Consider the following 25009-nt stretch of genomic DNA (forward strand, 5'->3'; position numbering starts at 1 on the left):
CCAAGCCTCCTACTGGTTGCCGAAACCTTTGTGTGTTTTTTTGTGGGTCCCTCTGCTGTGAGCATTAACGACTGAAGTCGGACTGCTTGGCTTTTTGCAGTGAAGACAGCTGGTTGAGGGTGAGCCATCCTGTCTTGATGGATTCTCCTCCCAGCCTTTGCTGTTGCCGAACAGAAAGTGTTTATCGTTGCTCTCCCTAATAGCAGCTTCTGTTTTGGCATGGAGGTGCAGCAGCATGCCAGTTTGCAGATTAATTGCCCTTCTTCTGGCATCTAGTGATGCAGAGCAGTATGCCCTTGTCCTATTTGGGTGGATGCATTACTCACCATAGCAGAGGATTTAGCAATATTTAGTCGTATGAATGCCAGCAGTCGTGCAGTCATGTTAGTAGGAGCGGGCTGTGTTGAAGTATCTACGTTACCCATTTAGCAGTAATCTCTGCAGGTGGAGCTTCAGGGTAACATGGGATGGAGCAAGGAAGAGAAGGTAATTTCCCCTCTCCATTAGCATCTTAAGTGAAAGCACTTGCCAAATTGTCCAGGCAGAGTAAACTGGGGAAGAACTGTGTAAGAAACAACAAATGGTTTCTGAGAAGAAGTACTGTAGGTTTTAGACAGGAGCAGGTTAGTTGAGTGGTGTGGAAAGCAGTAAAAGAAAATAAAAATGAGCTTCCCTTGCATATGGGGCAGGTGCTGTGCTGCTGTATTAATAGGAGTCAGAGATAAAGCAATGTCTCTTTCTTTAGTGGGTTTATTCTATCTTTTAGGGCTAACGCCAAATCCCTGTAGTTCCTGCAGTGCACCCACTGCCAGTGAGCACTGATTCTCTAGCAAGTATTTTGCAAGATCTTTGCTGTGCAGGAATCTCTGTATTGTTCCCTTCTTATTTTAATAAGAACAAGAATTCCCCAAACTACATTTGAAATCTGCATAGAAATAGCATATGGCAGAGGCCAACTCAAGGTTATACATTTGGCATTTGGGGAGGGAAGGCAAGAAAGATTTACCAGTCAGTACACTCACATTATGATAAAATAAAGGTGAGCTGGGAGGAGAGCATGTGCTGAATCCTAAAATGACACAGAAGAGCCATAAACCACTGTATGTTGTGCTATCTCTAGCCCTTTATGCTCCAAGCAGAAGTGAAATCTGGGGTATCATAAATGAAACAAAGTTCTTGTTTTAATTTCATTTAAAAAGCTGTTGGAAGGTAATGGGGTAGCAAACATTAACTTCTTCAGACTAGGCAATCCACCATTTCTCTGCTCTATACTGCTACCATCAAATCAGAGTTATTCTCCAAAAGCTTCTTGGAACAAGATGGACGTTTTGCTATAAAACACAAGCAGAGTAGTCTAAACAAATGGCATTTTTCCTAGAAATAAAGTGTATGGATGCCCTCATGAGGTGTTGCCTGGTCTGCTCTACACTTGTAAAAGCATTTTTTCCTTCTGAAACTGTATATATTTGATCAAAATCCAAGGCTGAAAACAGCTAACATCTGGAGACTTTTTCCTTTGTACAGTGAGAAATGATAGCTGGTCGTACTCTGAGTTTGCCTGTAAATTTCTTAGATGGTCCAAAACCTGTTTACTGCTTACAGAGGCAATTTTGCTGACAGGCGACCTGGAATAGGTCTCTTTTTCTTCTAGAGCATCCATACTTGCCTGTTACAGAGAAATCACTCAAAAAGAAGCATGCATGCGGGACTCAAGCCTTGTTTTCAGTTTTAATTTACTTGTCTGACTTCCAGGGTTACTGAATGCAAGTGATTGTTCCTTTAATAAGATTAATTATGCATTGGGGACCAATGCCTCAGCCTCCTTCTTTTCATACTCTCAGGGGAGTACCTGCCAAGGAGTGCATAGAGCCGGGGTGAAACTTTCCTTTTTTTGGCATCAAAGATTAAAGTAGCACCGTTCTGGATCAGCTGAGCTGTGAAACCGTAGCCCTAGGACCACTTTTTTGGTCTGCAAAGTTTTTAAGGTACAGGATGGTCCAGGGTGTGGGACCACGGCAGCAGGGGGAAAGCTACGCTGCAGTCCCTCTTGGGAAAGGCTTAGGGACCTGCCACTGCAGCTGGAGCAACTGGCCCCAGTTTAATGCTGCATGCTATTTTAATCAGGCTTTATAGTTTTTCATTTTAATAAACTTCTTCCAAATGAAATGACCTGTGTTCTCTGCTACAGATTGCGGAAAACGAGCTGGGCTTGTGGTTAATGTTGGAAGCAAAACTTAGACAAGAGGACTCATTGCTATTTCCCTTGTGTGGGTTTTTTATTTTGTTTTCTAATTGTTTAATTGGGGTGGGATGCGGTCCCGGGGTCCTGTGCCAGCCAGCTTAACTCTGACAAAACTGATTCCCACCGAAGTTTCATCTGTAGCAATCCCAACTGTGAGGAGCAATTTTTCATGTGTAATTAATCCTAATAAAACCAACACTTCCAGGAGGCTGACCTGGATCCATGCATTTCATGCTTTTGTCAATTAATGTTATATTTAGCATCTAACACTATAGTTAGAAGAAAATACTGAAGGTGTAAGGGGACAGAGGAAATTTAAGATGTAACTGCTGAGGAACAGGAATTAACATACTTCTAATCATAATTTATTTTATGTTCTTTTCAAACTAGATATTTCTGTATTATTCTTGCACTGCAACCTCTAAAATCTCTGATAAATCCTCTAGTATAACAATAGTTTATCCAGATCACATTGGAGTCCGTTGTGGTGAAGAGATACTCTTGTACCTACAGATGTGTTTGATAACTACTTGTATCTCTAAGGTTTTTTTTTTGTTATAATTGGCAGTGATAGCTTCCACTGATTTTTCATCCAACCATTGTTGGTTATGTGCTCGTACTGTCTTCCCATACAGAGATGTGCTTCATAGAGATTAAAAAAATCTTACAGTCTTCTTAAAATCAGATCTGTTTGATTGGGAGGTTCCCGAGGCCCGGGAGCGCCGGGGAAGAGCGGAGGGACCCGCCCGGAGCCGGCGGCTCTCGCGAGAGAGGCTGACGCGGCGTGGGCGTTGCCAGCGGCAACCGCGGGAGATTTGAACGGCCCTGAGGCGCGCGGCGGTCCGCGCGGGCGGGGCGCAGCCCCCGTCTTCCTCTTCCCAGCTCGGGACGGCTGCTCAAGCGGTGGGCGTCGGCCCGGAGGGAGACCCACGCGTGGCTGCCGCTCGGGTGAAAGCCGCTGCCAGGAAAAATGTGGTGACCCAGACGGAGCTCCCATGTAAACGTGCAGCTGCCCAGGTCTCCGGCTGCAGGCAGTGCCTGAGCCTGTCACTGGCGCCGGAGGGCAGGGGGGACAGCCCCTGTGTGCGGTGTGACCAGGTGGGTGATCTGCTCGGCCTGGTGGCAGAGCTGAAGGAGGCAGCGGAAAGGTTGAGGAGTATCAGGGGGTGTCAGAGGGAGATGGATTGGTGGACCCGCACCCTGCCATCCCTGAGGCAGAGGCAGCAGATGGAGGCTCCGCAAGAAGCGGAGGTTCCCCTGCCCTCCTGCCACCAGGCAGGAGGGGACCTAAGAGATGGAGGGGAATGGATACAGGTCCCTGCTCGGGGAGGCAGGCGAGTCCCCTCCCGGTCTCCCTCACCTTCCCAGTTGCCCCTGCTCAACAGGTATGGGGCTCTGGAACTTGAGGACCAGGCCAGTGAAGATCAGGGTCTAGATGAAGCCCTATCTAGGGAGGTGCCTAGGCCCAGTCGGGCAGCCCCACGCATTCTGACAGCCTCTGAAAAAAGAAAAAGGAAGGTAATTGCCATAGGCGACTCCCTCTTAAGGGGGACAGAGGGCCCAATATGCAGACCTGACCCATCCCACAGGGAAGTCTGCTGCCTCCCTGGGGCCCGGGTAAAAGACATTACCAGGAACTCCCTCGTCTGGTACGGACCTCTGATTATTACCCATTGCTGGTTATGCAGGTTGGCAGTGATGAGATTGCAGAGGGAAATCCAAAGGGAATCAAAAGGGACTTCAGGGCACTGGGGCTATCAGTGGAAGGATCGGGAGCACAGGCAGTGTTTTCCTCAATCCCTTCAGTGGCAGGGAAATACACTGAAAGGAACAGGAAAACACACCTGGTTAATACGTGGCTCAGAGTCTGGTGCCATCGGTGGGATTTTGGGTTTTTTGATCACGGGGAGGTTTACACAGCACCGGGCCTGCTGGCGACAGATGGTTTCCAGCTATCTCAAAGGCGTAAAAGAATCCTCACTCGTGATATGGGGGGGCTCATAGAGAGGGCTTTAAACTAGGTTTGAAGGGGATAAGGGATAAAACTAGGTGCACCACAGATGAGCCTGGGGACAGCGTGCCAATGTTAGGGGTGGATTCGATAGGTCAGCTCAAATGCATCTATGCCAATGCATGCAGCATGGGCAATAAACAGCAGGAGCTGGAAGCCATTGTGCAGCAGGATAGATATGACTTAGTCGCCATCACGGAAACATGGCGGGACGACTCCCGTGACTGGAGTGCTGCAATGGATGGCTACAAGCTCTTCAGAAGGAATAGGCAAGGTAGAAGAGGTGGTGGAGGTGGCTCTCTATGTTAGGGAATATTTTGACTGTACAGAGCTACATGATTGTGATGACAAGGTGGAATGCTTATGGGTGAGGATGAGAGGGAAAGCCAAAAAGGCAGATCTTGTGCTGGGAGTCTGTTATAGGCCACCTGACCAGGTTGAAGAGACGGATGAATCGTTCTACAAGCGGCTGGCAGTAGTCTCAGAATCGTGTGCCCTTGTCCTCGTGGGGGACTTTAACTTTCCAGATGTCTGCTGGAAATACAACACAGCAGTGAGTAAAAAATCTAGGAGGTTCCTGGAGTGTGTGGAAGATAACTTCCTGACACAGCTGGTAGGTGAGCCTACGAGGGGAGGAGCCTTACTAGATCTATTGTTTATGAACAGGGAAGGACTGGTGGGAGGTGTGATGGTCGGAGGCTGTTTTGGACTTAGCAACCATGAAATGATAGAATTTTCAATTCTTGGTGAGGCAAGGAAGGTGGTCAGCAAAACCACTGCTATGGACTTCCGGAGGGCAAAGTTTGGCCTCTTGGAGGCACTGGTTGAGAGAGTCCCTTGGGAGACGGTCCTGAAGGGCAAAGGGGTCCAGGAGGGATGGACATTATTTAAAAAGGAAATCTTAATGGCTCAGGACCAGGCTATTCCCATGTGCCACAAGTCAAACTGCTGAGGAAAACGACCAGCCTGGCTGAATGAGGAGCTTTTGCTAGGATTCAAGAAAAAAAGGGGAGTTTATCATCTCTGGAAGAAAGGGCGGGCAACTTGGGAGTACAGGGATCTTGTTAGACCATACAGAGATGAAATTAGAAAGGCAAAAGCTCAGCTAGAACTAAATCTGGCCACTATTGTAAGAGACAACAAAAAATGTTTTTACAAATATGTTAACAGTAAAAAGAATCCCAAGGAGAATATCTATCCTTTAATGGATACGGAAGGGAACGTAGCAACCAGAGATGAGGAAAAGGCTGAGGTACTTAATGCCGCCTTTGCCTCAGTCTTTAATAGGGAGACCAGTTATCCTCAGGGTACTCCACCCCCTGAGCTGGAAGGTAAGGATGAAGAGCAGAGCATACCCCCCTTAATCCAGGAGGAATTAGTTAGGGACCTATTATGCCCTCTGGACACTTACAAATCTATGGGACCTGATGGGATCCATCCAAGAGTACTGAGGGAACTGGCAGAGGTCCTTGCCAAGCCACTCTCTATCATCTATCAGCGATCCTGGTCAATGGGGGAGGTCCCAGAGGACTGGAGGCTTGCCAATGTGACTCTCATTTATAAGAAGGGTCAGAGGGATGATCTGGGGAACTACAGGCCTGTCAGCCTGACCTCGGTACCTGGAAAGATTATGGAATGGTTTGTCTTGAGAGCACTCACATGGCAAGTCCAGGATAGGAGGGGGATCAGGCCCAGTCAGCATGGGTTCATGAAAGGCAGGTCCTGCTTGACCAGCCTGATCTCCTTCTGTGACCAGGTGACCCACCTAGTGGATGAGGGAAAGGCTGTGGATGTTGTCTACCTGGACTTCAGCAAGGCCTTTGACACTGTCTCTCATGGCATACTTGAGAAGCTGGCGTCTCATGGCCTGGACAAGTGTACTCTTCACTGGGTGAAAAACTGGCTGGATGGCCGAGCCCAGAGGGTTGTGGTGAATGGGGTGAAATCTAGTTGGTGGCGGGTCACAAGTGGTGTTCCCCAGGGCTCGGTGTTGGGCCCCGTTCTGTTTAACATCTTTATCAATGATTTGGAGTGCACCCTCAGCAAGTTTGCAGATGACGTGAAGTTGGGAGGCGGGGTCGATCTGCTTGAAGGTAGGGAGGCTCTACAGAGAGATCTGGACAGGCTGGATCGATGGGCTGAGGCCAATCGTATGAAGTTCAACAAGGCTAAGTGCCGGGTCCTGCACTTCGGTCACGGCAACCCCATGCAGCGCTACAGGCTTGGGGAAGAGTGGCTGGAAAGCTGCCCGGCAGAGAAAGACCTGGGGGTGCTGGTCGACAGCCGGCTGAATATGAGCCAGCAGTGTGCCCAGGTGGCCAAGAAGGCCAACGGCATCCTGGCCTGTATCAGAAATAGTGTGGCCAGCAGGAGTTGGGAGGTGATTGTTCCCCTGTACTCGGCACTGGTGAGGCCGCGCGTTGAGTACTGTGTTCCGTTTTGGGCCCCTCACTACAGGAAAGACATTGAGGTACTGGAACATGTCCAGAGAAGTGCGACCAAGTTGGTGAGGGGCCTGGAGCATAAGTCTTATGAGGAGCAGCTGAGGGAGCTGGGGCTGTTTAGTCTAGAGAAGAGGAGGCTGAGGGGAGACCGTATTGCTCTCTACAACTACCTGAAGGGGGGTTGTAGTGAGGTGGGTGTTGGTCTCTTCTGTCAGGTGGCTGGAGATAGGACGAGAGGAAATGGCCTCAGGTTGCGGCAAGGGAGATTTAGGTTAGATATTAGGAAAAATTTCTTTACTGAGAAGGTTGTCAGACATTGGAATAGGCTGCCCACAGAAGTGGTTGAGTCACCATCCCTGGAGGTATTCAAAAAGCGAGTATACGAGGTACTCCATAACATGGTTTAGTGGGCATGGTTGATGGTTGGACTCGATGATGTTGAAGGTCTTTTCCAACCTAAATGATTCTATGATTCTATGACCAAAAGAAGTTGTTCATTGCTGTATCCTCTGGTGCATGTATAGCAGAAAGTTCATGAGTGCCTAAGTCCTTAGAGGCAAGTATAAATGTTTTTTAATTTTTTTCTTTTTCTCCTTGTTTCCAGAAATGCTGGATTCAGTACCCTGCAAAAAATAGCGTTTGGATTTTTAGCACCTGAAGAACAAGAAAAGGTAAATTACTGGACCATATAATGTAGCCTCATTTGTTATCCGTGCTAAAATACTAAACTGCTTGACCTGATCATGTTGCATGAGCCTACAGCACCCTTTCTGCATATGGGGTTTGTGTATTTTCAGTTATGCAGGCATGGTTGTTTCTTGAGAATATTCCTTCATGGAAAGGGAGCAGGGGAACAAAGGCAGCAGAGCATGAAAATGCTGAAGCAAAATGGTAAGGAATAGTGCACCTTGAATTTTTTCAGTGCATGTAGAAGTGAAAAAGGTAAAAGAGGGGGGGAAAAAAAAATCAAGGTTTATATGTGCCAACGGAAGAGGTTGTGGACTTGCCTATATTTCCAAGACTGCCTAGCACAGCCTCGCAGCACGGTGGGCAAGTATCGAAGGAGGCTCAGTGTTCATCAGTGTTACAGCAGCCTCCTCATGTTTTGGTGACCGAGTAACTTGTGGGGTGGTGCACCCTGCTCCAGAGGTCATGAGCTCCTCTGGTGCCTGCGAGCCTGCCTCTTGCAATCGAGTCTCTTGATCCTCTTGGGTCGTGACATTTTGCTTGGGCAACACAGCTCGACAGGGCTGTGGCTCAGTCACTGGTGTTAAACAAAATGCTGTTCATCAAACTTTCATGAGCCACTTTGCCAGGGGCTGCATCTTGAAAGACTAGGCTCCGAAAAGCAGTGAGGAAAGCTATGCTGCTCTGTACTGCTGCCGTCTCCTGTACTTTCTTCCACCTTCTTTCTGAGGCTGAGAGGCAAGCACCCCTGTGGGACCTTGTGTGGTTTTGCACTTTGCTCCTTTCTGGAGACAAGCGATGTAGAAGTTGGGCAAGGAGGGCATGGTCATGTTGAAGAGTGGTGGTCCTGCTTGAGCTGGTACATCCTTCCAGCTGTACGCTGATCAAGAGGAGTGATCAGGACCCCATGTCTGCCTTAAAGCCTGTGCATGGCTTCATTATTACTGTGGATAACCTAGAGGAATCTACATTAGCTGAGCCTTTCGGTTTTTGTAGTAATTAATATAATAACTTCAGAGAAGAGATGTATGTAGATGCCACAGTATGGAGAGAAAAGGAAATACGTGAAAGTCTGTACATTTGAGTATAGCAAAGCAAACATAGTGAGATTTAAAAATACAGATGTGAAGGGATACAGGTAGGAGTTGTTGCAGGGTTCAGGAAAGCTTCTGTATGAACATGTAACATGTTCTTATGAGACACTTAATTTCATTACTTGGGTTTGAAAAATGCATGTGAGTGACATCTTGTGTTCACTACATCTGCAGTGCCATGCTGTCAATAATTAGCACATGCATTTTAGGGGCAGTATGTAAGCCAACAAATCATAGGGTGGACCAATGCTGCCTTCTTCCTGTATCAGCATTACAATTTGCTGGAAGCCCATCTTCCCACTGTACAAATGGAAGTGCCATCTCAGTTCTCAGGAAGGATGTTGAAACACACTGAAACGGCTTAAATTTGCAACTTGCTTTGATTCTTATGTATTTTGTTGTGGTGGACACTGCATGCGTCAATTTAATGCAAAATTATGACAGGAGAGGAAAAATAGCAGACAGAAGCTCTAGGAGTGAATAAATGCTTGATCAAAATGCATTAAGCTTTTCAAGAACTACACTCTCCTGTAGTTTGGGCGCACAGGGTTTTGAATTACCTTCCATGTGCTAACGAATGGCATTCATTTTGTTGAATACTTCCATTAGGATTTACGGTGTCATTTAAAACTCTGTAAAGCCTGGTGTCACCATCACCAGCTCATTTCTCTGCCCTGGGACTGTCATGTTCAGGCATTTAACGTGTATGGGAGATGTGGGGTAACTTTACTGGGGACTCAAACAATTCATTGCTTTGAGTCTAAGTTGGTTTATCCATGTCAAAAAGAAAGACTGAAAAATCCAATTTATTTTAAATAATGATTTTCTCAAGGGAATAATGGAAAGGTGTTTTATACCTTTCTCCCCCTCACCATCCTGCAGTAAGATTACAGTAAGACGCAATGTGTTGGCAAAGGAAAAGACTGTGCTGCACTGTTGAGTTTCACTGGTATTTCACCGTTCTTTTATAAGAAGGTGAAATATTAGTCTAAGTTATCTGTGCAATTTAAAATTATCTCAATGAATCCAATTGTTCATGTTTATTTATGCTTTTAGTACAGTTGTAAAGAGATTTTTTTAAAAAAACAGTATTTCTTTTTGCCAGTAAGAAACTAAAAACACCCCCAGATTCATCATGGCTAAGTGCTTTCCAAGGACTTAGAACAAAACTACCTGTGCTTTAATGCAATGTGGCTCAAACAGGGGAATTATTCCCACTGGGTTTCTTAAAAGCTATAGACATTGTTTTAAAGTTTAAGCATAAGCAATACTGTAAGTAGATAAGGGTATGTATGTAGCAAAGAAATGGCCACTCACATTGTTATATTTGATTAACGTGTCATTTTTGTCAGCTTCTCCTGTCCTCTGAGGTCAGGTGGTTGCACACAATTTGTTTTAGCCTGTGAAAGGGATCCCACAGAATCATTTAGCTCTGTCGACTGTATAAGCAGGGCAACCGTGAGCTCTATAATTCCTCCAGACTTCAGCAGCGTCTTTTCATTCGGTACCGCGTGGCACTAGGTTGCAATGGCTGGGCTAGGGACGTATCAGACATATTTCATTGTACTGAAGAGATGCTAGCTGCTCTGTGCGTGCGCCGTCCCCTAGGAAAGGCTTTGCCCCATCTTATGGGAGAGGCTGACCTTGATGGGGGTGTTCACCCCCATGAAATGGGGGCTTTTTGCAGGTGGAGTGGATTTCATGCTGTGCTGCTGTTAGCATCAGTGAGCGGGGTCTGAAGCTTCAGAAATTGATATTGCGCTTTTATTCCCTGTGTGGCCAGGCCAAAGTAAGAGATCCCAAGGCTCAAGGGCACAAGAAGCACTCTCTTCTTTTGTTCTCGGTGCCTTTTTTTTTTTTTTTCTTTTTAACTGGCTGGCCATGACATTAAGATTTCTAATTAATTTAGAAACCACAGGCAGTTGAAGAGAGTGAGCAATGTAATAACTGGGCCATGGGGCAGAGTAAAAGCACATCAATTATTCAGGCAGTCGCTGCTGCTTATTCCCTTCCCGGAGCTGGGCTGGCTGTCAGTGTGTGTCAGCAATGCCGCTAATGCCCTTCAGAATTTACATGCATAAACAGTGGCCTTTTAAAATCTGCATGAGGATAACTTCAGCATTTTCAACGATAGCTGCCAGCAGCGTGCTCCGTCTGGCAAGCGTCGGGGGCTCCGACCAGTATTTTGGGTGCCTAGTTCAAAACCGGGATCTTGGTAGGCATGTCCACCAGAAGCCCCTGCCGTGGAGAAGTTGCTCTTCAAAGAAGTTGAGGGGCAGTCCAAGCCATGGGAAGAAAGAAGAAGTCCTGCTTTAAAATGCAGATGGTGTCCGAGAGTGTTCTCTCTGGGCGAGTGAAGACCAACATCTCTTATAATGCATCCCCCACTCCTGCTATTTCCGTGATGTCCCTGAAGTGCACAGTGCAAAGATGCCATGGATGCTACTGGGACTGGACCCACTGCAGTGGCCCCTACAGGGATGTGGGGCAGGAAGCATCCTCCTCCTCCTTGCTGCTGTGGCTATTTCACATCCTACGCTTTGGCTCAGCAGTGGGAAAGTTTGAAAACGAGGAAGATTTTCTCACTGTAAAGAACTAGATTCATGGGACTGCGGTGATCGTCTTAACATGGGTGCACTGCAAAGTCTCATGTTAGGGATGCCACAGTGAGCAACGCTGATTTCTGCATTGAACCAGCAAGGGGCCTGAAAATTGGGGAACCTGTTGGATTTTTCTGCTGTGGACTACAAGCGGAGCACGAAGCCTTATTTTCCTGGCTGGCCAGCATGGTTATCCCTACTGCTGGAGGCAGCCACCTTGCTTTTTAAAAAGTGAACTAATTTGTGAAGGCGACGAAATAAAATGAGCCTCGCTAATTGTGTTGTGCTGGTGAAATGACCAGCTTTGGTTCGGAAAACGCTGGCTGTAATTAACAGTGAAAGGCTTTCTTCTCTGATCTGTGTAGCCATTTATGAATCACTTCTCCCCACGGAAACTTTTAAATCTGTCTCACTGGGGAGCCTGAGTAGGAACAGGTAAAATGGATTTGCTTTAATAGCTGTGGTTGTAACTTAAACACTTGAAAAGATATTAAGCATTTTTCTCCATTAGCATTTCATGTTGATCCTGATGATATACCAGCTGAGGCTAAGGCAGGATCAGCGTTCATTAAATGGAAGAAACTAAACGCTGTAGACAAATGCTTTGGCTAAATGGGGCCTTCACTGCACTGAGAACAAGAATGCAATTAGCTGAAATGTTTGTTTACAAAATCTAATTCCTGGGGAGTATCTTCTCAGATTGCTGCCTACATCTCTTGGGCTGGTTTTGTTGCCACGGCTTGCAGATTGACGAATTTTGCAAAGCTTGGTTGTAGCACGTATATAACGGACAGGTCAAACTTTGCATGGTAAACCTGAATCCAGCTGAAGAGCAGGGGCTAAGCTGCAGATGTGCCAGAGTTTATTTGTGCATTCCTTCCATCTATTCTACAGTTTACAGTTAGGTGCAATTAATAATAATTATTAGATGTTCCAGATATTAAATGGTGTAGGCTGAAGAGAAGCTGGAAATTGTGCAGCGCTGAGTGTTGTTATTGCTATCCTCCTGTCCCCCACCACCTGGAGCCTAAACCAGGGAAATCACAAAGGGGTTCCAGCTGTGTGAGGATGCTTCTCTCCCAGGGTACCTGCATGAAAAGCCTTGTCCTCCTGGTTGGTTGAGGAACGTGGACACCCTCAGAAGGTGATTTCACCCATCCGTGATGCGAGTCTGGAAATGCTGCTTCTCCTCAGGTTACAGAAGGAGCCAAGGGGAAACATAACTGCTGCAATCCAGATATTAGGGTGGTGTTTTTTTTTTTTTCAGTTGGGTGTTTTTTGGGTGCGTGTGGGTTTAGGGTTTTTTTTGTTAAATTAAGGCTACTAACATGGTTGAGGAGTTATATTTAGGAGAAGCAGGAGGCAGGGAAAAATTCTTGTAGGGAAATGTAAACATGGCTTGTGGGAGCTGGATGAGAAAACTGATCTTGACAAGAAGAAAATGGCTCACGCTGCTTTTAATATTGGCTGTGCATGAAGGGTGGGAGCTTGGGCACTTCATTCTGTGCCTTCGCACAGGTGATGAAGTGCCGATGGTGGAGTTCGATTTTTGTCACTGCGTAGGGTTTGTGGAGTGTGAAGGATCAGGTGTTTCGAGCATCTGTTGATACCAACAAAATAGCACGTATTAATTTTAAAGTGTGTAATAAAACATTGCTTTGCACGCTAGGATATGGTGTGGCAGTATTTATTAGCTCATTTTCTTCTTACTCTGTGCGGTGGCTCTATTTTTTTGCAGTTATTTCTTGTGGCTTCCTTGCAGATGAATAGAGTGTCTGGATTTACCCATCAGGTGACATTGGGCAAGTAAGCATTTCCTGGACACATTTGCCTCATGTGTCTGGTGGCAAACATTAAGCAGTTACCAGAATAATACAATTTCCTCCCCATTTGCTGAATAAAGGATATTAATGGAATAGTCAGTATAATCTGTTAGGCGATGGCTTATAGTCATGTTAAATGACGGGGAACAGACTAATGAACACCATCCTATTGATGGATAAGGGTTACAATTCACCAATCCCACAGTAATTGAAATAAGAAAAAAGCTGCTTTTGCCTAATCCACAGAGCAGTAGGCGATGCTTGGGTATGTCCATGCGTGTTGTACTGAGTAGGGCTGCAAAATGAGGGGCCGAGCTCTGGACCTCTGTGGGAGGTCGGGATGGGATGGGACTGCTGCAGTGGCTCCTTACCTGGTTGCAAGAGGTAAGGTCTCAAAGTCTTTCAGATGTCTTAGCCGTGACTTGTTAATGAGCTCGTTGCAGTGTTGTGGATCTTGCTGCCTCCTCCTGTGCAAGTGATGGTCCCTGGCAGCGCTTCTCCTCCTTCAGGCAGTGAAAGGGGAATTGCAGGAGTTGATGCAGGGGCTTGCTCTTTGAGAGGGGCTGCTCAGGGGGTCCTTGGGATTTGATGCTAATATGGCATTTAAGACACCACTTTTTCAATGTCAGCACTGGAAATGACAAATACTTTCCTTAATTTGAGAGAAGTGTGCCTGATATTACATGCTTATATATGCCTGATTGTCTATTCTCAAGACAGTACATGGGCCTATCTCCTATGAAAGCTAATTGCACTATTAGAAGATCCTGCTAACTTAATAAGATACATTTATTTGTGTCTTAAGAGGATTTTTTGCTGGGGTGAAAGAAATCCTGAACAGTGCCAAATTTTATTGGAAGTGTATTGTTCTTCCCTGTCCCTTCCTCTCTCCCCATGTCGAAATTGTTCTGGAAATTGAAAATATTTCATAAAATTGAGGCACACCAATGTAATTGAAGGCAGGCAGCACTTAACTGTAGGAGAATTCATCGTGCAGATGGCTTGAGGCTGATTTTTTTTCCTGTGGGATAGTCAGTAGGAAGCAGCATTGCCGACAGGGCTGTCCGTATACATTAAAGGTATGGAAAACCCAGGGGAATGGAAAGCACCGTGGCCGAGGTATCTCCCTTTGACCCTGCTTTGTTGTGACTTTAGCAGCCACCCCAGGTGCTATCAAGGCTTTGGGGCAGATTGAGGGATTTATTGCCTGGGTCTACCTTGGAGTGGAGGAGAGGACCTGGGGCCAGAGTGACTGCATCTACCCCTTCCCCAGCACCCCTCTCTTCTTGGCATCCCATGGTGCAGATCATTTTCATCTCCTCTGCACTTCCACAGACAGTTACACTGCTATTAGGAGCTGGGCCTTGAGGTTTCATACCAGCATGATTTGAATTAAGTCTAATTTAGACAAAAGTTTTCAGAGCTGTCTCCCCTCCCTCCCATGCAAAATAAATTGGAGAGTTTAAATGTACTGTGTCTGGCTTGGAGGCATTTCCCTGTGGTTTATTGCTTTGCTTTTATTGATGGGCTGTGTTTTCTCTCACACAAACTGATTAATTTGAACTCGATGATTTGTTTCGCAGAAGTTGTTTGCTTAGGGATGAAGGCTGAATTAAGGTTTTTTTATGGGGTAGAAACTTTAGTTCCTACAGACTTCTTCAGATTTCAGTTCCACTCCCTGCAAAGTTTGTAGAGACTCAGATAAAGTGGCTCTTAGCCAAGCTGGGAGGATGCAACCTGCCAAGTAGCTGTAGAGAGAGCAGGAAGATACATTAAATTACAGACAGCTTTTGAAAATTTCAGAATGTCCTGCTGAAGCAAAACGATGGACCTTTTGAAAAATGTAAGGTGATCTGATTCTGCTTGTTAATTTCAAAAAATAAGAACGAAATTGGAACAATCAATCCAATTATATTAAAATATGAAGTTATGCTAAGTACAGTATTAGATATGTATTTTTTCACTATAAATACACCCCCAAGGAATCATTCTATTTTTAAGATGAACTTGGTATTATGATAATGTAAAAGAAGTCTATAATTTATGATTCCAATTGGAGGTGAAGAAATTTAACATGTCAGCTTCTCTATTCATTACCCCAGCAGTCAAGACTAACAGGCTGTTCCTTCACCTTTGCTGTCAATCATTTAGATAGACCAATTATGGATTCAGTTAAAAAATATATATATATCAAAGGAGAAAATGCAGCAGAATAAGGTTCAACATACTAATTTTTTAAAAAAACAGGTCTGTAAGGGTACATTTAGTCCTATGCTTTATAAGCTTCATGGCTAAAACTCTCCAACTATTACTCTGGTCTTTTTGAAGGTGCCATATGGACTAAGTTTAGAAGTGGTTCTCCAGTGTTTGTGTGTTGGGAAAGAGCTGATGACAGCTGACAGTCACTTCTTGTACTATATAGAAACACTGCCTAGCAGTTTTTTTTTTTTTTAAAAGGGAATAGGTGAAACAAAGTCCTATATAGGTATTTGGGTCTTGGTTGTGCAGAGCCATTCACAGACGCTGAAAAAAAAAGCAGCGCATTCTGGCTGGGTTGAGATTGCTATTAATTTTAAGCATTAGTTCTTGGAGTTTTGAGCCTTAAGGTCTCCAGTGCAGCACTTCTTTAGCACTGAATTTAGAGGGGACTGTTTCCTTTTAAGATGTAGGATATAATTGCATTGACCTCTGTTCTGCCAGTACTAAATATTCAACGTGCTCCAAAAAAATTCCACAGAACTGGAACTGGAAAATCAGATTCCTTACTGAGATGCATAAATATAGTCACAGGTCTAGTAATCTTGTTTTAAAGCAGCAGCATTCCTTTGGGGTAAGTTTATTATGACAAAATATACATGGCCAAACTTAAATATAGTTAACGTAATATGACCAGACTGATTTGGAGCAGAGGTAGGTCAACACTAAGTGCTTTTGAAAATCTCATCCTAGCTCTCTAGAGATTAAGGCTACGAGTGCAGAGCATCAGCCTAAGTCATGCTGAAGAGGCAGAAGGGATGTTTCGCAATGGAGAGAAGCTTCAGTTGGAAAGAAGGAGCACGAAACAGACCAGAGGGGTAAGAAAGATCTGCAGCCAGATGGGGAAATACCCAGCTTTGCCCAAGGCACGAAGCTTGGAAGTTAACCTGCTTGGTTGCATCTGTGACTCTCTGCTACTGGCAGTGTATGTATATGGGCAGACTTCCTGTTTTTGAGTGGGTAGGGGCATCCTCTCCTTTCATGTTTTGAGCAGTACTGCTGCACCGAGGGAGTACAGATGAAAAACTTGAGGTTGCTGGATCCAGTTTTCTCTTCGGTTTTACCTTCTTTAAAAAAAGGCTTGTTGCAAATGCAGTGTCCTTGGGATTTTTAACACTTGCTGGAATCTCACAGCATGGGAGCTAATTTTTGGTGTAACATTTTAATTTTAATACCTAGAAGTCCAGTACTATTTTAGGCATTTGAGTGAGTAGAGTCTTGCTGTTGCACATGGGAAGAGACTTGAGGACTCTCCTCTTGTATCTCTGTGAATAGTACATGCAACTGATTTAGTTAAGGAGTTGAAAACGTAAGGTCTAGGGAGGCCATGGAAAGAGTATTGAGACCCTTTGGATGCATGGCTTCCTACTGAAATAACTGGAGCTGTTTTTTTGAAGTGGGTCTGAGTTTGGCTCTTAGATCACATGGATGTGATAAGAGATTTGGCCAGATCCAAGCCATGCAGCATCAGTCCCTTTGCAATCAATGAGGCGACTTGTTCTAATACCTCACCCTCAGATGATCTCACTCATTGCTAGTGCTTCATTCCATACCCGTCCAGCCAATGGAGGTCCTTCTCCCATCAGCCATGGTGTCCCAGCATGCGATACGTGCAGTCTGCTGGTGCCTTCTCTCCTCTCAGTGCCAGCTGTGTTATCGCAAGCCCCCAGAGGAAGGCATTCTTGCCAGTCTCTATAATATTTAGAGTCACTTTGTCTCCCCTTATAACTATTGCAGTTTATTCAAGTGACAGACTGATTCGCCGATGAAACTTTCTCTTGGACCACGTGTTTGCAATTTTAAAAGCAATTTCTGCTTTAAAAAAAAAAAATCTAGCATAAGCAGTAAGTTTAGCCCTTAAACTGCAGCAGCATGGTGCCTTTTGGAAAAGCACACAGCTGCTTTATGTATAACGTGTCTGAGTTAAACCTCCTGGGTTGCTTTCTGTGATCAACACTTTTATGTAGAAACACACACATCTCAATGAGTGGATCTAAACCCTTTGAGACTGACTTTTGCATGTCCATACTATATGGAGCCTGCAAAGGACTGGAAAGACATTTTGTCGGTGTCTGTGTATCACTGAGCTGGGCCTGGCACTTATATATAAGAAAAAAACACTGCAGATGCTCAAGGGAGAGGATGGGAAAGAAGCAGGACATTGAGTAAACAGATGGGGTGGGCCGATGTTAAGAGCAGGATGGTTATGATAAGTGTAATGTGCAGAAGTCACAGTACATCAGCTGGCTAATCAGTGCCAAATGATTTGTAGGCATCTCAGCAGAGGTGAGTGTTGAGGAGGTTTGAAGGAGAATGGTGTCATGGCTCTGCATATTTGTACTCTTCACCTGCAGAAAGAGGGACTCCAGGAAAAACATGAAGGTTATTACTTCAGTGCTGCTTCTCTACATATTTTTATATATATTCTTCTTTTTCTGTATTCTTTTTCTCATGCATTTTTTCTTTCTTTTTTTAAATTCTTTTTTCTTCACACTCTCTACAGTGTCTCTAATGAGACAGGGTGATTGTGGGCCCAGATGCCATGCTGCAAATGCCATTTTTTAAACCAGCTGAGAATCTGGCCTAATATTTAGCAGTCGCTTAGTACTTTCATCTTCAAAGTACTGTGCAAACATTAATTAATTCTGCTGGGGAGTGCACAAGAAAGTGCTGCTGGAATAGTTATGCAGACTGCAAAGCTGGGAGAGATGGCAAGGACAGTGTTGCTGGGCTTGGGACGTCTATACTTACATACATAACTCGGCAAAGGGCCCCACAACAAGTGGGTTCTTGGGAGAAAAATCTCCTTAGGTGCCTGTTTTTTCCATTGAGTGTGTGCTTGGTGTTTCCAACAGAAGAGGGTGTCTCCCTGCTGCTGCTGCCCTGCTTAGGGAGATGGGTGACCTGGGATTTCTGTGTCCACAGCCACCCCTTCAGATGGGTTTAAGCTTTCAGAGACAGTAACCTCAACAACCATGCAAATGCTCTGCAGATGCTTGGTGCTGAGGCAGAGAGAGGCCGTGCAGAAGTCAGGGCTGCAGTTGCATGCTTATCACTTGGAAAATGTATAAATTGCTTCCAGCACATGCAGATTTGGCAATGCTCCACACTTGCGGCTCTTTGCATATGCAAAACCATTTTGCCCATGCAGACGTTGGCTTTGGCAGGAGTGAAGAACCACAGCAGAGCTTCAAAAAGGACCGTGAGAAAGCCTTTCATCTGCTCTAAGGACAGTGTCAGCAGCCTTCGGCATGGGCTGCGGTAACCTGCACTGGAGAGGATGAGGAGTGCTCGTACATTCCCTGCTGCTGGCTCAGCACAGGCAGGACAGCAGCAGCTAAGGAGCAGCAGCAGCATGTCAAGCTGGCACAATTGCCAGTGTCTTCCAGCTGCACACCTAACTCCATCTGGCACGAGGCGATCAACGCTGCCCGTGCTTTGAGACTTGCCTGGAGTACTGCTTTTGAGCGAAGATGCAACTTCACAATTTTTTAACACTGAATCCACTCAACCAGTCATTATATTATTAAAAGGAGCTTTTAAATGGTCATGCCTGCTGATGCTGAATTATTAGCAGTGAGCCACGCAAGCCTTACATGACTTGTCTAATGCTGTATCAATCAATTCCAGGTCAAAATAGGCATCTAGGGGTGAGGGGGTATGCAATTTGTTGGTATTATGAGGGTAAGTTGGAGTGGGAATGCTGATGGGACCAAAAGGAAAGGCAGAGGGATGCTTGATGCCAGAAAATAGCACAGCTGTAAAGAGATTTTGCTCATTGGATGTCTGTCGGGGATTGGATGCGAATCTATGCTTTGGTATGAAAGCTGGAGGCGAGATGTGTCTTCGTATTGAGTGGAAACAGGTCTTTGAACAAAGGACAGATTCAGGTTGACGGATGGGAGCTGGGTTTTGTCTTGACTTCGCTGACCTTGCTCAGATGAGGAGGTGGGGGGAAGCGTTCAATGTCGTGCACAACTCATTTAATAGCATTTAACACAATGGCAGTTTTTAGAAGCTGTGCAAATGCATTTAGAAAAAGTATATTTCTTTTAGCTGTGGTGAAATAGGTAGATAAAATGTTCCTGACTGCAGGCTTGCGTTCATTATGATCCATAGGTACCTACTGATAGTTTTCCAAATTTATTTTTCAAGTTGGTGAGTTAAGGAGCTGAGGAAAGAGAGATCACGACCAAGGCAGTTACTTTTCCAGTGTGCATGGTCTATCCATTTAAGGTAGTAAAATTATATCTACAGCTGCACAGTTTTAATTTCCCATTCTTCCTAAGACTTCAGTAGATTAACGCGCTCAGAAATATTTCTTTTTAATCTCAAGATATTACCATGCCTAGGTTTGCATGAAAGGCGAGGCTGGATCTCTTGAGGCTCGCAAGCTGTAATCAGAGATGTTTATATGAAATTTTAGTGTTCCATCATATCTTACCATCTCAGGAGTGAAAAAATAAACTTAATGAACCTAGATCAGACAGATTTGTGATGAAGTCCCAAAGAAGAGAGAGGATTTGCAAGTAGCTGTGATTTTGTTGTGTGATTTTAATGTTATGGGCCCCTGTTGTTCAACGTTTTCTTCAGAGTAACTAAGACTTGCATTAAATATTAAACAAACGGTGTGATGATTCATAAAGAGGGTCATGAGCTCCGTATGTGAGTTAGAAATCTAATCTCCAGCTGGTTTCACTATAATCCATGTCATATGTCCAGGATCAGAGAACTCCAGTGTCTTCAAATAATTAGTTAGTGATCAAAACAGAAAAAAAAATTCCATTGAAACAATTTTCTCTTAGAAAAGGCTGTTTCTTCAAAACAAAATTGCTTGTTAAAGCTTATCAATTTTAATGGCATTTTCTTTTGAGCGGAAGTAAGACAAAAATAATTTGGAAAATGTCAGAATGTCGTCTTGTTATTTGCAGAATTGATAATTTTTTTTAGTGTAAAATGACTTTCATTTAGAGTTGTAACTCTTACTCTGTTTTAATAGGAAAAGAAGGAAGTAAGCCTTTTTCTTTTCATCTAATGTAACTTATTTTAATGAACCTAAAATGACTTACTTTCTAGAATGTTGTTTCACCAAAAAGGAAAATTTGATTAGCTTTTTTCTGATATCTATAGATAATTTTAATACCAGTTCAGGTTAGGGTAAAAAAAAATTAAAATCTCCAAGTCTTTTCTTTGGATTAGGAAATTAATTTTTCCCCTACTTCCCCCTGGAGCCCTGGAAAAATACCTGTCAGCCATTCATCTCTGAGACAAATATGCTGAGGTTTTTCCCAGGCCTTGCAGAGATTGCCTCCTCCTTTGCATGACAATTACAAGGTGATGCTGGGGGATACCACGTGAGTTAAAAAAACTTGCCCATTCATTATAGCAGCCACTCACAACACAAAACACACACACACATGCACATAAAGGTCCAGTGCTCATCCACAGAGTTTCCCAAGAGGTTTTTTTATGCTGCAGGTGGCTTTCAGCCTGCACACGGATGCACACATGGAGTGTACATGTTGGCTCAGTTGCATCTTGACTTTGAGCTATAAAAGGTTTTCATTTGGGGCATTTGGAGACTAAGTATTGAATCTACACTCAAGAAGTACTGTGGAGGCAGTGGAAGTGCAGGTCCTGTTGCGGTGGGGTAGGTTACTTCTAATTAAGGAGTGTTGCTGTTGCATTTAGTTGGTCAACTCATGAAGCAGGTCATAGCATATGCTTGAACTTAAGAAGCAGGCATATGGATGCACACAGAAGTAAAGTTTTTAACACCTATAGTGTCTACAGACCTTTGAAAATACAACTGTACTTAGTTTCTTATGGATGAGGGCTGTCTGTCTTGGTGTGTGGCTTGGGTCTTACTGCTTTGTTCAGAAAGAAGTAGGGTATAATGTTTCCTGTCCATGTGCCAGGACGGTAGAATCTGGGAGGTATAGGAGAGCTGGTGGGATGGGATCTGTGGGGTTACTGGTCCAGCTTCCCAGTCAGGGCAGGACTGTTGTCTGTGTGCGACTAACTCAGCAGTGGCTTTGTATAGCTGTATCTTAAAAACCTCCAAGGGTGGAGATAGCGCTCTCTCTCTGATGACCTGTCCCAGGGTATTGAGTGCTTAAAATAAGAGAAATGTGTAGACTTGAGTAAGTCTTGGGGGAGAAAAAATAAGCCCAGTTTAAAAAAAAAAAAAAAAATTAATCTGCTTAACTGTGTTAAAAAGATGCAATTAGGGAAGCATGCAAATGGTTATGCAAGCAGAAGTTTGGTATCTAATTGTAAATTAGATAGACAGCTGCGGGATATCGATAGACATATGGCAGGAATGTAAATAGTTTGCTCGCACTTTAGTGACATCCTGGAAAGCTGTGTGTAAACTTTCTGAAGTGGAGAGAAAAAATGATTTCCTGGAAAAGAGAGTTCTCGAGAGAAATAATCACTAATAAATAATCTGTGTCCCTCTGGAAGGCGAAAGTTTTATTTTGGTACTTGCTTAAAAAGCAGCCTCTAATCAGACTGCATTTTCTCATTTGGCTGACGAGCACCAAGCAAGCTGGAGAAGGCACCGGTTGCATTGTGTAGCTGGAGCCATCGTAGATCAGAGCTAGTTCCTCCATGGGACCTGCCTGCTGATTTCAGCAGAACTTTCTGGCAGATGCTTTGTGTCTACCAGGATTTAGGGAAGATGACAAAGAGGAGGATAAACAGTTGAGTAATTCCAAGAGGGAGTATCAGATTCCAGAATGTAAATTCATAGGTCAGTGGCCAAAACTCCTCATTCTTCCACCAAACTGAAGGCAAGACTTGCCGGCATACCAGCTGTAGGGGTTGCTGCTACTTATGGTGACCTTTAAAATAATATCCTAGTGGAATGCAATACTGTGAGGCACTGATTTTGGCTTATTTTGCAAGCCAGCAAAGCTGTCTAAGTATTTAATGCTCTTTCATTAATAGTTGGCCATCATATGTTTTGCTTTGCATAAGGTGATACTATTGAGGCCATAAAAATTCCCGATTTAATGATAGCTAATGTTGGTTCTCATATTATCTAAAAGATGCAGCAAGAGTAAACCTTGAATAGCACGCTTGATTTCTGGATGGCTGTCTAGTGACTTACTTCTTACATAATTCTTGTAAAGTTTGCACTGGGCCAAATTCTGGCCCTGTTGAGGTCAACAGTAGCTATTCCCATTTACTTTGTTGGGATAATGCATCTGCCTTAGGGATGGATTTCAGTCCCATAGCTTGTTAATTGTAATTTTAGTCAAAAGGGCCAGACTTACTTAGCAGCTTGATGTAATTTTTTTTTTTTTTTTTTTTTAAATAAGACAATTTCTGAAGGATGCAAAGAAGCTTTTATGGATTGGAAGCAGTGAAAGGAGAGCAAGGAAAATCAAAGAAATTCAGACATCAGTTATGTTTCAAAAGTACATTTCACAAGGGAGTTTTCCTTAACTATCCTTCAAAGATGACATGATGGAAAATTCGGTTATTAATCAATGGTGCTATCTCTCTGTTGGGTTCAAGAACATTTTTTTTTAAATGAAGATTAACATCTGGTTCAGTCTACAAAGAATTTTTAGAACTGTAAAACTTTAAGTAACCATAACTTAAAGTGCGTGGAGGATTAATACAAAAAGAAAAACACTAAAAGTGTTGTTCTTGAAGAGGTGAGCTTAGCCTGTGTAGTCATAGAGTTATGTCATTGGTATATCCTTACTGAATAATTGCAAACATATAGCGCAAATCAGTCCCTGGAATCAGCAGACATACAAATATACTATAGGGTGTTTTATTACAGCAGAGCTTGAGAATTGCAAAACCAATTTTCCATAGAAAAATTACTTTAATACTATTTGAGTGCCATGATTTGGTTAATTTGAAAAGCTGTAAGTCAAGCTGTTTGCTAATGTTCCTAGCAGACCTCTGTAGTTCTACATTTATTTATAAAGGCCTAATTTATAATAGAAATTATGCCCAGTGCTTCTAAATAAGAAATTGGAATATTTCTTATGGGGGGGGGTGGTGTGTATATTTAACCAGATAATTTTCCACTCGTGAAGTAGGAAGGAGTGGCTCTTATCAACAATGGAATCATAGAATGGTTTGTGTTGGAAGGGATCTTCAAAGATCATCTAGTGCCCATCTGCTATGGGCAGAGACACCTTCCACTAGACCAGGTTGCTCAAAGCCCCATCCAACCTGGCCTTGAACACTTCCAGGGATGGGCCAGCCACGACCTCTCTGGGCAACCTGTTCCAGTGCCTCACCACCCTCACAGTGAAGAATTTCTTCCTTACATCTAATCTAAATCTACCTTCTTTCAGTTTAAAGCCATTTCCCCTTGTCCTGTCACTACATGCCCTTGTAAAAAGTCCCTCTCTGGCTTTCTTGTAGGCCCTCTTTAGGTACTGGAAGGCTGCCATAAGGTCTCCCCGGAGCCTTTTCTTCTCCAGGCTGAACAACCCCAACTGTTTCAGCCTGTCCTCATAGGAGAGGTGCTCCATCCCTCTGATGATCTTTGTGGCCCTTCTCTGGACTCGCCTCCAATAGGCCGATGTCCTTCTTATCTTGGGGGTCCCAGAGCTGAATTGCAGCACTCCAGGTGGGGTCTCATGAGAGTGGAGTAGAGGGGCAGAATCACCTCCCTCATGCTGGTCATGCTTCGGCAGTCATTGCTTTCCAAAAGTTACTCCGAAAGATGAGGAGATCTCTCTATTTTCTCCTTTATCGCAGCACGTTTCTGATTTGGTTTGCAGCAAGCAGACGACCTTGCAGTCAGTCCATGGCCATAATACTGTGGATGGTTTTTTCCCTTGACTGGACTTTGGTATGTCAATAGCTCCCAACTGCTTTCTCAAAACACTTCTGTATTGGTGTTTCACTAAAAAATATTAAGTTATGCCCCTGTTAGTTGTGGTGGCACTTTTGGCATTTTAATGGCAGGTCATTGACCTTTTAATGACTCTGCAAGCTCTGTTCTGCTCCAAATGAGCCTAGAGAACAACATGATGAAAATGTCATCGCATCCATGTTTGAAATTATTTGCTGTGGGAGAGGTACCTGGTAGCATTGGGTTGTTTTCAGACTGTCATTCTGACTGTGCTGGAAGCTAAATAGGTCAGGATTGTAAGTGGATAAAACGTCATGTCTTCTTCTGGAAAGACTGGTTAAGATTTTTGTTGGTGGGTTTCTCTGGGAAGGCTAGATAAAAGTTCATATAGGTAGAAGAAGCCTGATGCTTTCTTTCAGTCTTATGAAGCCATAAGTAACTATGTTATTTTCTACTGTGTCATTCTGCACTTACGTGGCTAAATTGAGTGGTGAATCAGGCCCTGAAAGGATGCTTAGGAATGAATTCCTAAAATACTAAAACCTGTTTTTCACCTGCTGCAGATGGAGCATTCATTCTTTGCATCCTCCATGGGCTTCCCTGTAGTGAGACTTGCCCATCTTCCCAGTCTCTTGGTTTCCATCAGCGTGGATATTTGGGTGACTATCTTCTCTCTTCTCGTCTCCCATCCCTAACTTTCTTCTCTTCAAATCTGTATCCTTCTTGAGTCCCAGGTGTGACTGATATGCAGCTCTGTGAAAAAAGGAAGTTTTTGTATGAGGTTTTGTTTGACGAAAACCATTGCTGATTATTACTTGCCTGCTTTAAAGTCCTCTTAGGTGTTTTTCAGTGCTTCAGCAAATATGCGGTCATTATATTCTTCTTCTGGCTTTCTCTGTCTTTCTGGTCTGAGTCCCTTTTAGCCATGCTGAATGGCACCATGCCACCCCAGGAGCCTGTAGGTCCTGTGTCCCATTGGGAGGATTCCCTGGCCCCAGTAAGGAAGATGCTAACTGGCAATG

The 25009-nt window shown here is 44.1% G+C and overlaps 1 protein-coding gene across 22 annotated transcripts in view; it reads left to right on the forward strand.

Annotated features, from left to right (window-relative positions):
* ADGRL3 (adhesion G protein-coupled receptor L3) overlaps window positions 1-25009 on the forward strand; it is a 530989-nt gene that overhangs the window by 87479 nt on the left and 418501 nt on the right. For 21 of the 22 annotated variants that reach the window (XM_052773946.1, XM_052773768.1, XM_052773863.1 and 18 more), the window contains exon 2: window positions 7302-7368. The gene's annotated coding sequence lies outside the window, so the exon portion shown is untranslated. Of the gene's footprint in view, window positions 1-7301; window positions 7369-15892; window positions 15976-25009 lie in introns of those variants that run through there. The other variant, XM_052773786.1, reaches the window with a different exon arrangement.

The sequence above is a fragment of the Harpia harpyja genome, chromosome 2 (assembly GCF_026419915.1).
Source record: "Harpia harpyja isolate bHarHar1 chromosome 2, bHarHar1 primary haplotype, whole genome shotgun sequence".
NCBI classification, from domain to species: Eukaryota; Metazoa; Chordata; class Aves; order Accipitriformes; family Accipitridae; genus Harpia; species Harpia harpyja.